The sequence below is a fragment of the Pleurodeles waltl genome, chromosome 9 (assembly GCF_031143425.1).
Source record: "Pleurodeles waltl isolate 20211129_DDA chromosome 9, aPleWal1.hap1.20221129, whole genome shotgun sequence".
Classification (NCBI taxonomy): domain Eukaryota; kingdom Metazoa; phylum Chordata; class Amphibia; order Caudata; family Salamandridae; genus Pleurodeles; species Pleurodeles waltl.
Genome location: NC_090448.1, coordinates 620,984,103 through 620,997,123, shown reverse-complemented (window position 1 = coordinate 620,997,123; position 13,021 = coordinate 620,984,103). Strand labels below are relative to the sequence as shown.

The 13,021-nt window shown below is 44.3% G+C and overlaps 1 pseudogene; it reads left to right on the top strand.

The window, feature by feature from the left end:
* Nucleotides 1-378: 378 nt before the first annotated feature.
* On the top strand, nucleotides 379-10,862 carry LOC138259749 (nucleoside diphosphate kinase A-like; annotated as a pseudogene).
* Nucleotides 10,863-13,021: the final 2,159 nt, after the last annotated feature.

Below are 13,021 nucleotides of genomic sequence, written 5' to 3'. Positions count from 1 at the left end.
GTACTTACAAGGAATAAAGTATCTTCTAATACATTAGAAGGCTATTGCATGTCACCTTGAGTTATGTGAACTTATAATGGAACAGCATCTGCTTTCTTGTTTTACATGATCAAGGATCTCCTTGGTGACTTGAAATATCCATATAATGTACGACAATGGAGTAGTCTTTCGTTCACCTGTAATTAAGAAATAATGTATCTGCTCAACTAAGTTATTGCAGTTGAATTCTGACCTCTCAATATGGTGCGAGCAGCCAAGGTGAAAGGCATGCCATCGGGAACATCATTCAGCAGAAGTTTAAAAAAGGAAAACGGGAACTGGCCATCTTCTGATCTTTTTTTGAATAACAATGTGACCAGTGGAAAGGTATTTATGGCACCGTGTTTTTCCATGGTATAGAATGACCAGAACAATCAGATCTCTGCATGTATCCACACAATCTGAGTCATAACCTTCTTAATCTGATTTGAATTAGAATTTTATTTTTGCAAACACGTTTGCAGTGCAGGTGATGCTTTATCCATGTCTGTAATATACACAAGTGCAAGATACCAGTGATGCAAGTGGTTTGTGGGAGGGGTGATGGTTTGAAGATGTATTATAAGGATTAACAACCTTTCTAATACATTAGAAGGATATTGCAATTCACCTCATTCTTCAGCCTCCTTTCTCTGTCAATTGTAATCCGCAGTGACAGACGATACTCATGTGTGGAAGGGGGTACTTTATCCCCTACAGTAGTTCGAGGAATGTACGAGACATATTTGTCACTCTTTAGGATTTGTGTATTTCACAACTCAGAACAGACCTGTTTTCTCCTGACCTGGCTTAATCAGGGAGCCTAGTCAGATCTCCAGAGAAGCCTCCTTGCTGTGCCCAAATAATGGGATAGCCTTACAGTGATCGAGAAGTCAGACTACCTTAGAAGTTATTTAATCTGCAGCTCTAACTTTATTCTAGAATCTCCAGTTTTGTGGTTTAAATTGTGCTTTTGAATAGGCTAGCTTCTGCTTTTTCTGCGAAGTGCTTTTTTTTGTAACTCGGTCCGATAAAAAATGGACTGATGCATTTTTGTTAAACCTTAGTTTTTGTGTGAAGTTTACGTTTAGATTTGAAGCTGACTTGTGTAGGGAGCCCAATTTGTTTACTTCGATGTACACCTTATTATGAACAATGTTAAGTTTTCTGTCACCCTCTTGCCTTCTTCTAGGAACATGTCTGGTAACGGTATTACAGAACGTACCTTCATTTGCATCAAGCCAGATGGCGTTCAACGGTGCCTGGTAGGAGAGATAATCAAGCGCTTTGATCAGAAGGGATACTGAATGGTGGCAATGAAGTTTATGCAGGTGAGAGTAGTCTTTGGTTTGCGTTTTGTGTACACAATTGATAGGGTCTAAGCATACACCGTAATTGGGTAATGATATACTGTGATATTGGGTGTGAACTGCTGTACTCAGATCACTGGCATGACCAGGGTTGAGTTCTCATCACCCAGGTAACAATACTTTCTTTGCCACTTGCAGGCTTCCGATGAACTTCTGAAGGAACACTAAATTGACCTGAAGGATCGCCCTTTCTACTCCGGTTTGGTTTAATATATGCGCTCTGGCCCTGTTGTTCCTATGGTGAGTGTAGAATGGTCTATGATGTGTATATCCCTACTACTCTGAAATTATGGAGTTACTCTTCCATTTAAAGTTTTTTTTTTAAATGGCATTTGTGTGCTGACCTAGAATTCCAATTTCCTCATACCAATAAAGATTCTTGAGTTAGCTCCAGCCAGCTTCCTAGAATGTGGAATGAAAAGACCAAAGTATGTCCTAAAAGATCCGTGTTTTATACCCTGAGGTAAACCAGGCCCTAGTTTCTGGGAACTACCTGGTGTAAATCCTCTTGGATGAGCCTGCCTCGGTTTTCAGTGCACAATAGTCTTGCAGCTGAACCAGTATGAACTCCTTTTTACTTGTACATCATGTTGTCCTAGCCCTTTGTTTCCTCCCTAGCTCTCTATAAATTGGTAATTAACATTGGTAACCTCTTTCTAGTTCATAGTCAATATTGTAGCCAGATTTCTCCTCTAGAATATTCCCTAGCACCATACTGGGTCCAGAGACTTTTTTTAAGCAATGCTCCCGGAGTACAAGTAGGTGGCATTATATGGCTTCATGGTGACTTCATACAGTGTTGTGGAGCTTCACATAAGCCCCACCCCTGCTTGCTGACATCATTTCTTGATCTTTTTCGATTCCCTCACATATAACATTTGAAGGAAAAAATATATTTACAGGTGATGGTGCGACTACTTAACTTGTGACCTTAAGGTGATCAGCAGACACCTCAGTAGAGGTGGGTGGACAGTGAGGAATCTGCATTTAGACTATTCACCAAGTAGCACCATTGTCTGGATATTTCAAACTGAAGATTCCTCATCTTAGGAATGGATGGGACCACCCAATGGTGGAGGGTCCTCTTACATGTTGAGAACCAAATAGGCTAAAGTCCCTCCTGTCGGATAGGTCTCAAGGTGAATTTCATGAATGTGTAGGAAAGTGCCACTGTTGGCATGGCTACTCCCCACTTTTCGCCTGGTGTTGATGCCAACTTTTATTGACGGTGTGCTAGGATCCTGCTAACCAGGTCCCAGCACCAGTGTTCTTTCCCAAAATCTGTACCTTTGTTTTCAGAATTGGCACACCCTTTGCACACAGGTATTCCCTTTGTAAAATGTATACCTGGTACAAAACGGCTCCCTCACCAAGCACATGCACACTCCCTTTGCAGCTTGTGTATGCTGGTGGGGAGAAACAGGCAAGGCAGTTGACATGACCACCATTTCAGGGTGCCATGCCCACAAGCTACTGCCTGTGGCAAAAGGTAAGACACCCCTACAGCCCTAAGGCAGGGTGCACTATACCACAGGTGAGGGCATAGCTGCAGGAACCATATGCCCCTACAGTGTCTAAGTTAATTCTTGGACACTGTAAGTGCAGTGTGGCCATAATGAGTACAGGGTCTGGGAGTTTGTCATTATGAACTCCACAGCTCCAAAATGGTTTCACTGAATGCTGAGCAGTTTGGTATCCAACTTAGCACAGTGAACTCCCACTGATGACAGTGGAGTTTATTGGAAAAATGCACCAGGGGCATTTTAGAGATGCCCCCTGTATGTTAGCCACACTGCTAAAGCTGGACTGACTGGTCTTTGCCAGCCTGTTGCTTTCAGACATGTTTCTGACCACATAGGGTGGGAGCCTTTGTGCTCTCAGTGGTCAAACAAAGCCTGTCCTCAATGGAGGTGCTTTACACTTTCCCCTGCTGGAGCTGTACCAGCTGTTGGTGATCCTCAAAGGCTCAAGCCTTGGGTTATAGTGCCCCAGGGCAACTCCAACTGGTGGAGTTGCCACCCCCTGGACAAAGCCCCACTTTTGGCAGCAAGTCTGGGAAAATTAGGGAACACGCAGCGAACCGACCATCCCATCCAGGAGCACCCCAAAGGTGTCCAGAGATGAGGTGACACCCCCCTTTGCAGAATCAATACCCTGTGTGACTTCTGGTTGGAGACTGCACTCATTGTCTACAGCTGGCATCTCCCTTTGGTATTAAGGTACTGATAGGTGGCTGAATACCAAAAAGATGCTTGTCTTGCCACTTCAGATGTATAGCCTCCTGGCACAATGTACTACACCACCATACATATTGCTGTACCACTTTAGTCATGTTGCTTAAGATATGTGCCAGCCTTCCCTTTAGTGGTTGGTAGTAAGGCTTTCAAGGCCAAACTGTTTTCCTGTCGCTCAGATTGGTGTTTCTCTGCGTCTTAAGAGAAGAAAACTCAGCTGGTTTGTACAGTCTAAGCAAAGGTCTGCTGAACATGACTTGAACCAAGTGGCCATGACAGTAAGGGCGTCATTAAATAGTAGCAGTGGCTCACATTTAGTTTGCCTTGTATTTTAGCAAGTCCAGTTGACTTTGGCTTCCAGAGTAGGCAACTGTAAATCTAGGTGTTATCCTGCTCTGTGCACTTTTTTCTGTTAGACCAGATAGTGAGACAAGCTCTGAGGTATCTAGGCCTTTGGCATTTTGCAAGTCAAAATACAGCCCTCCTTTATAAAGAAGGGTAGACCAGGTTTTCCCCCTCCTTGTTAGTGTTAAGACATTGGCTATGATCCTGGAACACGTTTGAGCCAAAGTTGACTTCTGTTGTCTGACAGAGCTGGTTTGAAGGAAGAAGCTGAAAGTCTGGCCGCATAACCACTGGGTGTGCTTTAGTTATTTAATACTGCAGGGCTGGTGTGATCAGGTATTTGTTCTCACTGCCTACTTGAAGGTAGCAACTTTTGCCGTGTCAGTGATGGCTTGGGGAATTTGGGGCCTGCAAGGATTGACAGAACATCAGATTGTTTACGTGATATTGCAGTCTCTTGCCAGATTAAGTGGAGGTATAGAGGCCTGCTTGACTTTCTTGTGCTTATGGTATGTTTTCAACCTACCAGCAGCTTTTCAGTGTGACTACCTTTGTGCGGGGCCTAAGACGTGACTGCAATCAAGAGCAGAACCTCTATTAAATGCAGCCTCTTGAGCCTGGCGACTTAAAGCTTTGCCTATTGATCCTAGATTGTCTTTGGGTGCGTAAGGTTGCACTTAATGCCTGAGTTTATGTAGTGCAAGGACCAGAGGCACATGTCGTTTAGGTCCATGACACATTTGTCTCCAGCAGTTTGGGGCTCAGCTTGAATCCTGACTTTTTCTGGGGAAATTACTTTCTTGGACCACTGTTTTTAGCCTGCTTGGGGTCTGTCAAAGATGTGGGTGGAAGTGGAGCTCTGGATCAGTCTAGGGGCACAGGAACCTAGAAATAGTTGTTGGTGCACATTGGATAGTGCTTGTGTGGCTCTTTCAAACTGCTGCAGAACCATATGGTACCACCTACTCGCACATAAGCATTGCTGAAAGTCATTGGTTACATTACCTGTGGGCACACATCTATTGGTGTCGAAGCAATCTGTTGCAGTAGTTTGTATAGTCTACATATTGAAAGTAGAATTATGCTTAGTTTGTGTAGGCACTGATGTTCAGGTCTTCAGGCATCTTACATGGTTACATTCAAGAACCCAAACTCTGTTAAGCTGATTCTTAAGTTTTATAACTTAAATCCAGAAGGATTAAGTAAGCGGGCGTTTCAGTGATAGACTACCTAGCAAATAACCTGTTTATGCTCCCCTCCTTCCATATCGGCCTTATTGGTGGCTCTCAAAATAATCGCCTGGGTGATGTTTAATAGCTTACACTTGGGCAAACTATTCCAAAATCTTGTCCTTTTCGGCTTGGGTTCTGCCAGAGTCTGGGTACAGTGGAGCAGTGCTTTAACCTTTATTGGCAAGTATACTGTCGCCAGGTGCTGCTGCTGTTATGGATTTGTCAATAGCGTTTGACTATCAATCGACCTAAACTGTGGCAGTTGGATTTGTGGGTTGAAGCCACATTAGTGAATTTTGTGTGTTAATCACACAATTTAGTAGTGAGGGTTTGGTTCTACAGGAAAAATGTCTTGACTGTTAACCCCTTCCCTCCTCTTACCCCTAAGGGTACACCAAGGGTTTATTTCAGACCCCACCTGTCATATTAACAACCTGTGCCCCACCATAACCAAACTATCCAGTGATGGTCTTTGGGTCCCTATACTGGTACTGCTTTATGCAGGCAATGCAGTACTTGGGGCATAGACCCCAAGGAATTGCGTGCACTGGTCAGGGCTCAAAAAATCATGTTACTCGACCTAACAGTAATGTACTTGACCCGTAAACAGGTCTCCAATTGTGATCCTAGGCAAATAGTTTAGTCACCTTGTTCTTAATCTCTTTTGATAGCACCTATGTGAGCTCAGCATTTCTGCAGTACAAAAACAATCTAGTCTTTAAGTAGACTAAAGCTTTCTGCATGTATCACAATAATCTAGCCCATATACCCATGAGGTCTAGCCCACATAACCTAGGACTTTAGTTTACGAACAACATTCCCATCAGGGCAGTAGTGTTTCTGTTTTTAATAAATATATTACTAAACCATGATGTGGTAACATACTGTCATCTACACACGCTCATTCCAAGAAATATCCAATAACCTCTCTGCTAATTACTGAAAACTATAGTGTATTAATCTCTGAAAATTCTGTTTCAGAAAACATCCTTTGCACCTCAACATGTAAAGTATTCTGATTCATTTTCATCCTACTGAAATATTTTTAATCGCACAAAACAAAGGACTTCCAAACTACTGAAATATACTTACACATTTAAATGTGTTCGGAAAAACCTGACATCCTCTATCCTTATATTTTTACATTTTAAGCAGGCGGTCCCACAGTTCACCTCAAAGTCCTGGAACTCTGCAGTCAGAAGGAAAATAAATTGTAAGAAAAACTGACTTTTGACCTCTCTGAACACAGAGCAAATTTGACATAACACTATTTAAAGGCATCTTTTATAGCCCCTCCACTTTTCAACTGATCACAACACCTGTTCAGTGGCAACTTGCCAAAAGGGATGAGAATAGCTCGACCTGATCAAAAAAGATGAGTGGTCAAGTGGATTTTTCGAGCTCTGCTGGTTGAATCATTTAACTCTTAAGGGGGGCTTACTTGACCTGGTCACCAGCTTTGGGGAGTCTCACATTATGGCATGTGGGCCAGACCAGAAAACGTTGCAGATTAATGGTGAAGGGGCACTCATTTGGCACGGTGTATGACTTTAGCTACCTGGGTGTTGTTAACAATGCCAGTTTTGGGAACAGCAGATGGGCGTCTCGTCATTTTAATGGTATCGCGCTTCCAGTGTGCATTTGGTGCTGTAGCCTGGGTGAAATCCAGATTGTGTTGAATTAAGCAACTGGTTGGTCTCAAAGTAGCTGGAGAGTTGAACACATCCCTATTTTGGTTCAGGGTGGTGGATACTGCGTTGATGTTAATGAGCTTCCTTAGTACTTTGGTCTACTGGGGGTGCCAGACATCAGCATATCCCTGTGATGGGCTCTCAGAAGACTTTTAGCCATTTTGTTTCTTTAAAGCTATAAACCCTACTTTTGTATCACTATTAAACTATTTTAAAACCCTTGATTTTTAGCGAACTTTGGGATGCATCTCCAGTCTCTTAATGACATTTTGTGGCATTTGCTCCTTTCTAACTGCAACCGTAAGATGCAGGGAGTTTAAGCCGTATATCTTTTCTTAGAAGTTAATCAATCAACATTAAAGTGCATCAAATCGTCTTGAGGTGCTGGAGATGTTGGCTGTTGCAAGGTTTGTTCACTCAAATATCCAGGTCTTGAGTTATTTCCAGAATTGCTGGGGTGAGTGGGTGGTCCTGAGGTGCAGTGAAAGGCTGCTCAACGCCTTGGCAGCCAGGCGAGAAAGTGCCTCCTCTGTCGGTTGGCGGATCGGGGGGGGTGTATTGGTGAGGAAGCAGAGGTCAGGAGTTTGCTGATGGATGCTGTTTCTTCATTGTGCAGGGCTTTGTGCGTGGGTCAGCATCTTTAACTGGTATCTCTTCTGGATCGGGAGTCAGTGTGGCTTCTTGAGGTGGGGTGTGATGTGGGTTCTTTTGATGAGGATGAGCTGCTGCTGACTTTCATAGGGTCACTGAATTTTTTTAATTCATCAAATAGTAATGCATTTTATATTTCATTTTTAATGTCTATTTTGCCTATGTAACTGTTAAGCTTTTTTTATGCATGTACCTTTTTTTATAGCCTCGGTAAGTTGGACAAAGTAACTTGGCTTGACTACCAGCAGACTCTGGCCTTTCACATGACCAAATCTTAACTTGTCAACAGCCATCCATCTGGCCACAAAGAACAGACTAGGTCTTCCATGGCTGTTTACCATCTTGCACAGTGCAGTCTGTGCACGTTCCGCTAGAGAACAGTGTCTTTCCAGATGCATATCATGCTTGGAGACTTGTAGAGCAGCCACAGTCTACACCACAATTAATTTTGTAAGGATTTTTCTGGCAAGATGCATCATTGATCCTTTATTTGAATCACCACTAACTTTCTCCTTCAAGTTTGCCCTGGCAAGTTTTAATTCCCTTTTGGGAGGGAGGAGGGGGGTATGTGGGGGAGTGCTATCCGTACTCTAGTTGGGAGGGACAGCAAAAGAGCAAGTACAGGCATCAAAATCCTGTATTTATTTCTGCTCTGCCTACCTTTGTGTAGGCATATGCTGCTCCGCAACTATTCAGCACATGACAAACATGGGAACTGGGGCTCGGATTGACTGCACAGGTAAGATGGAGCCTCCATGCAAGCTGATCTGTTGTACTTGATACTTGCGCATACGGGGACATCTCTTCAGTCTCGCATTCAGTTGAGTAAAAGCAGCACCATGTATTAGAATCACCCTTATAATGTTTTGCAGTTCTAACAAACTTTAATGTTTCCCATGTGATTGCTTGGGTAGTTTAACTTGAGAATTCACTCCACGTGAATGCCATACATTTACTGGTAGAATATGTACAGTAGGAGCTCTGTGCAGTGAATTCCAGTGGACAAACCTGATGGGTCGTGTTTAATTGACCATGTGACAATTATTTTTTGCTTGAAGGTTACTGCTTACTTTTTTCAGGTCTGGGAAGGATTTAATGTGGTGAAGACTGGCAGGGTAATGCTGGGAGAGACCAACCCTGTTGATTCCAGGCCTGGGACCATCCGGGGAGACTTCTGCGTCCATGTTGGCAGGTACGTGATGAAAATGGTGTGCATGTGGCCCAGGGAGGAACGTCTTTGCGGGCATCAAATGAGTCACTCACTCCCTGTGGATATGAACACATGATGAAAAGGTTTCCCTGAAGAGGGCTTCCCTCTGTATTTTTGTCATTGCTCTCATGTGATTAATTGCCGCTGTAAGAAAATGTGCAGTTCTGGTACAGAGGACTAATCAATGCATTTACTCCCCTCCCCCCTCCCCCCCTCCCCCCCATCCCCCCCCCCCCCCCCTTTCCGGGAAAAGTCTCCTTGGCCCCAGAGTGCACGGCCAGTAAAAAAAAACACTCCAAACGAGAACACGATTGACTTAATACAAAGTGTGTAGTTGTAAAGAATTGCAGGTGAGACTGACCACGCAATGGAGACTTGCATTATTTGCGCTAGTGCTGCGTTTATGGGAGTGTTGGTTTTAGTTGATTGTAGTCTGTTAAAGGCACCTTACTCGTGGGCTTTTCTGGCAGTTGCTGGCTAGTGTGTTCTGATTCCAGATTGGTTGGCCTCCCTTAAACCCCAACCCGCCTGCCCCCGGCCCCCACACAGCTTTTTTCCTTTTCAGTTTTCCTTGTTGCAGAGGCATTTACTTTGATAATTCAGTGACAGCCATCCTTTCAGACTCCTCGTAAGCAGATTGGAACAATGTGTACAGGGAACGGGCATCTGTTTTTATCTCCTGCTTTATGTAAAGTGTTTAGGCTTTGTCGACTTGCTTGTTTAACAAGCCTTTTCCCTCTAAGATAAGCATATTCCCGAAGCTGGATGGAGGAGACCCCGCCTTTAAAGCGGGGGCAAAGTAGATGAGGCTCCGTTAGAAATTCACTTGGCTCTTTTGCTAAGAGTAGCTTTTTTTTTTCAACGTGAAAAAGATTTTGATCTGAGGCCTGCCTCTGGTCTTCTGTTATCACTATCCAGTGCGCTGAGAGCAAGTTGCCCCCTCCACCCCCAGTGGTCCTTCTTGATAGATCTAACCACTGAGTGCCAGAAGGGAGGTAGACACCTGTTAGCAGTCTGACAACAGCTCCATTTTCATAGAGATTGGACGACAGATTAATGGTGTTGTAACAGAATTGCCAGTGTTTGTATGATCAGTTCCTTTGTAGTATTGTGTTGTGCATAGATTAAAGTACCTTTTTGTAAACTGAGTTGGAACAGTCGGTTCTAGAGCTGGTGATTGGGTTTTAAGCTCGTGCTTTTCAATTAGTCATGAGGGCTGTGATTATGTATCGCAGTCACTTGCTGAGGGCATATTTGGCCCAGTTTGCAGAACCATAGCAGCGCGGACGGACTCCGGGACAACGTAGGCAAATTACCCCTGTTCCCATGGCAGAGGCCTTGCAGCCATGTTCCCCCCCCCCCGCGACTAGAACACTGCCTGATATGGAAATGACTGCCATGCGAGGCTGATTTGAAACCGGCTCGTTCAAATCGCATCTCAGTTAAGTGAACAATGAAAGCTTATCTATTTGTGGTGTGGTTTTTTCCATTCTTATTTCAACTCTTTCCCTAGTAGTCCAACCTTAAGCTTTTTGTGTGGGATGACGGTAAATTAATACACGCTCATTAATCTCTTCTGCCTCCTAGTCCCTTTATTGCTGACTGTGGGCACGGACCTATCTTGTTCTGATGCAGGCAGGTTACTTGAACGAAACCATCCAAGATGTTAAAACTACTTGTATCGAAAGCAGTTTTTACCAAGCCCACATGTCTATCAATTTGCTGTTTTTTCCAGTATGTGTAGTCTTCAGGTTTCTCATATCTGCACTGTCCTCGGTTTTGTGAACCCTTCAAACTGTCGTAATGGTGTGCATCAAATGTAGGTGCTGCTCTTTGCACTCTAATGTCTGTTTCCTCCCATAGGAACATATGCCATGGAAGTGACTCTGTGGAAAGTGCCAAAAAGGAGATCAACTTGTGTTTCAAGCCAGAAGAGCTGATTTCTTACACTAGCTGTGCCAACGAATGGATCAACGAGGGGAACTGAGGCAAAGGGTCCCATCATTGCCTCTTCGTTTAAAGATCATTCCCTTGGGGGAGCACCTTAAGCTTTTTATTGCCTTGTATTTCTCAGCTCGAAGCAATTTGTAATAAACACTTTGCCGGGCGTCTTTGCTTTTATGGGTGTTTTGTGACCTCACATGTTCTTGTTTAGTTGGGTGCAATGTAAACAGAAGTTTAAAAGGGTGATCAGTTATTTTTTAAAGTTCTTTATTGGTATTTCAATGTGTCAGCAATGGTAAGACTGACAACAGCATGTGTGCTACAAACCTTGCTACGGGGAAGGTCCTGTGTGGGGCCCCAACTGGTGCCGTCTCGCTTTATGTGGATGACGCCCTAGCGTACGAGAGACCACACAACAGCTGCCTATTTTTTTGGTTTCTTGGATCTCTGGAACCAAGACAAGTCTCCAACTGAACTAGGGCAACTCCTGTCTTTCCCCCGCGGAGGGTTTAACACATGGCTGCAGAAGACTTGGAGACTGACCGCCTAACTTGGCAATATGAGATGCTCTGCTACCGTGGGGGGGTGAATGGTCAGACCTTCTTGACAGGAACTATGGCAGGAGCCCGACGTCACTGCAGCTGTCCTGGAGCCTCTGGATGCAATAGCCCTTGTTCTTCCCCCTGCCTGCCCCCTTGCAATATATTTAAAAAATGCTGATACCGCCACACCTTCTATTACTTTGTAGCAGTGCCAGTGATGTGCACCAGGGTATTTAGTGACCTAGAGACTAATTTTTGACCTAATCTGTTCAGGAGACCACAAAAGGAGACTTCACAACCAGTTATTAGAAAAAATAAACTGTATTGCATAAAACATAAGTAGACCAAAAAGACAAATCAGTAATAAACTGCTAAGCAAGCAGTTGTCAGATAATGAGTGCAAACACAAAGAATAATTTCCCACTTGCACATGTCATAAAACACATCCTCTCTGTGCGCACAAAGCAGATTATGAGAATATTCACATTACCCAAGTGAGGCAAAAACAACACATTACATCAGTTTGGGAAATATAGCAAAAACTGAGGATGAAAGAACAGTGAAATGTGGCATCTTCCTTGGGTTGTGGAGCCGCCCCCCCAGGCAAAGGATAGTGCTCTGCAGGGGGGGGGCTTTTTTTCCTCCTCCTTCGCAACTCCCCCCTGATTCTCCCCTCTGGACTCATGGCTGGCCCCTGGGAGAGCTCTGGGGACACCCAGAGATGGGGAAAACAGCAGCATACCAGACCAAAGTGTCACTTTACAGAGTGGCAGTCCCTTTAGCCACCCAACAATCAGTAGGCAGCGGATCCCTCTTGGCACTACACTAGTCCTCTGTAGTATGCAGAGCCAGCAGCGTCTGGTTACAAATCCCACACAGTGCCTTGAAACATTGGGCACAACCCACTATACTTATACTCGGCTTCTAGAAGTGGGTAGAAGTTTCCTACCGGCTCTAACCAGTTCCAGAAATGCCTATTCTCCTCCACACTGGCTCCAGACATCAGTAGGGGGGTAAACAAGCTTGTCAGGGCAGGACACGGCTTATACAAATGTGAGTGAGCACTGCCTCTACCAACCCAGGAAGACCACTTAGCATGCAGATGTATCCTCTGTTACAACTGGCCCCTCCTGTGTGATGGCTGTCTGGAAAGTATGCACCAAGTGAAGCTGTCACTCTACCCCAGTTGTTGATTGGAGTCCTGCTGTAAAATCACAAGGGTCATAAGCACAGAAAAATGCCCACTTTCTAAGATTGGAATTTATAAACTGTTAATATGGAATCCGCAGTAAGCAGCATTTCTCACTGCCATTTCAACCAGACCGAATATGCCCACGCTCAAAGATTAGAAAATACCACTTAGTCATATGCAGGGGCATTCCTAATGCTACCCTATGAGAGGCAGCAGTGAGAAACCAAATACCAGGACATACCACACAAAAAGGCACATGTCCTACCGCTTACCTACACAGCGCCATGCCCATAAGGCTACCAAGGGGCTTCCTTAGGGATGACCTCAATGTAGTAAAAGTGGAGTTCCTGGCAAACAAATATAGATTCTGAACCACTGTGGCGGTAAACTGCACACAGGCTCTGCAGTGGCAGGCATGAGACAGGTTTGAAAGGCTACTTTTGTGGGTGGCGCAAGTTGCGCTCCAGGCCAGCTAGTAGCATTTAATGTACATGTCCTGGCTATAAGGGATACCACTATACAAGAGGCTTGCAGGTAAATTAAATGAGCCAATCAGGTGTAAGCAGTCATTTCACATTTGGAAGGGAAAGCA